Source organism: Dermacentor andersoni, chromosome 9 (assembly GCF_023375885.2).
Source record: "Dermacentor andersoni chromosome 9, qqDerAnde1_hic_scaffold, whole genome shotgun sequence".
NCBI classification, from domain to species: Eukaryota; Metazoa; Arthropoda; class Arachnida; order Ixodida; family Ixodidae; genus Dermacentor; species Dermacentor andersoni.
The window spans coordinates 128,531,522-128,533,897 of NC_092822.1; positions in this window are offsets into that span (position 1 = coordinate 128,531,522).

The following is a 2,376-nucleotide window of genomic DNA, read 5'->3' on the forward strand; positions in this document are numbered from 1 at the left end:
AGATCAGACAACAAAACCAATCGATTGGAAAATACCCGTTTCAAAGCTCTGTATACTTATTTCTGCCTGCACTAGATTGCTTCCCTGGCTTTCGAAAATTTTTCCTTATTGGAACTAACGAGTCCCGTTAGATTATATTCCGGGCTTTTCTTTTGTTTAGTTTGTATGAGAAATGTTATTGCTACGGCTTGTGTTTTGATTATATCTTGATCACCCTCGTGTTTCGAACAGTTGCGATCATTGCCTATCATTGCTTTCTTGTCCTGATTGGTTGGAGATGTTTTTCACTATGCCCTGTTAGAGCACTTCTTTTTCTTCATTTGCTTCGCATGGTTCGCGATTCTCAATTTTGCATAAATGGCACTTCTAAACAATGATGCACTGCCTTTGTGTTTGCCAACACCGCGCAAACACCAATGCGGGGGCCTGCGGCTACATCAAGCTGTCCATGTGGCAGCTTTTTCTGCATGCCCCTCGCGTCATGTACTGATGTACTGATCCAAATAAACAGCTTTGTCATTGTCATTATCAAACGTCAAATATGTAGTAAAACATAGAGCTTCGGACTGAACAAAAAATATTGAGCACATGAAAAGCATTCTGAAAGCTAGGCCACGATTTTGTAGCAATGCTATTCCTTTTCGCTATTCGTTAGTGGTCTGACCGACGCCCCGGCCCGTGCTAGGTACTGGAACAGCCAGCCGTTAGCAGTGGGCGACAAGAGTGGTATAGAATTGAGTGGCACGTGTCGCTACAGAATCGCAGTCCTTACTTTATTACGCACTGCGCTAACCTGCGATTGCAAGAGCTGACATCCAGTTCATAAGATTTGGTTGGTCTATGTCTTGCTTAAAGGCTGGCGTTCGATTGAAATGTCTCGATTAAAAAGAAACCTTGTTATTGTAATATCGGCCTATATTTGCTCTGCAACATAGAAGAGAAATATGCCGAAGACACTCAAAAACACAAATGATACACACATATTCTCGTGATGCAGACCTTCAAACCGAACTGCATAAATACAAAAATCTTCATACAAGGTTTTATCTGCTGAAACATCAAACATAGCAATCGTGTGCCAACGCGCGAAGCCCCTGATACATCGACGTATACACTACATATGTACTGTACTTGCGGGAATGCCTATGTAACGAATAATTCTTGCCAGGAAACTACCAAATAAACCGCAACTTTCAGTGTTTTCATAATTGTGTGTCCATTCAGACATAGCAATCAAGGTGGGTAGCATATATTTCACAAGAGAATACAAGTGCGCCGTAACATCAGAGGAAGGTTTCGTGAAATTGCTTGCTAAATGTGCACAGAAAGATAGCCAACCTATGTACAGAAAGCGCTCTGCTCGAGCTAGTTGCACAACGCTCATTACGTGAACCATAAGCTTCAAGAATGCGCGTAAGCGCCAAACATGCTTACCATTCAAGGCTTGGCGAACGGCCGCAGACTTCTCGAGGCACAGGCTGCGCCGGCACATCATCGCCAGCCACCCGGACAAACGGGTATCCCTGGGCCGGCCTCCACGGCCTCTTCCACAGCACGGCCTCCTACGAAGCTCCGACTGCGAGTTGGCTGCTACTGGACGGCAGCCCGCCGGCACCGCCTTGGGAAAGCCACCTCGCCAGCCTATGCCTCCTGTGGTGAACCAGAAACTCTCGAGCACCTCCTGCTGGCCTGCCCTGCTCACCTGCAGCATCGCGGTCGACTTCTGCAAGAGTTCCACCGCCTGGGGCTCCCATGTTTACGACAGGAAGATATCATCTTCCCCTGTCGTAATCAGCTACCAGCCTTCCTAAGTGTCGTCGAGTACCTCGACTCGTCGGGGCTCTCGGCGAGACTAAAGGACATTTCTACAAAGACGGATGGCCTAACGGCCATCCCACCACCTCGGGCTTCCTGATCGGCCACTACTTCGCTTCCATCTCTACGACCCTCTACCTTTCTCCCTCCTACCCTCTCTCTCTCTTTTAACCCCATCCCCTCCACCCTCCTGGCGCTGAGCCGTGCTCCCGCATGGGTTGCAGAAAATAGCACTAGCCTTTTCTCCTTCCCCACAATAACCACTTCTCTCTCTCTCTTGGCGAACGCTCCTTCGTCTCACAGGTACCATGGCACCGACGTTTTTCTGGCGCGAACACTGTAGAACTTCCGATGAACTCAGCTTCACAAAAGCACAACCTTCAACAAAGTTTTCCACACACTATGATTCGAAGCCCCAGTACCAGACTTTTCACGAGAGCGTCGGCAGGAAGCTCGGCAAAACAAAGGCAGCTCGGACGGGCGCTGTAGTAGGGCACTCACTGTCCGACACTGGTGGTTCGCACGAAACACATGGCGAAATAATGGCGTTACACGAGTCCG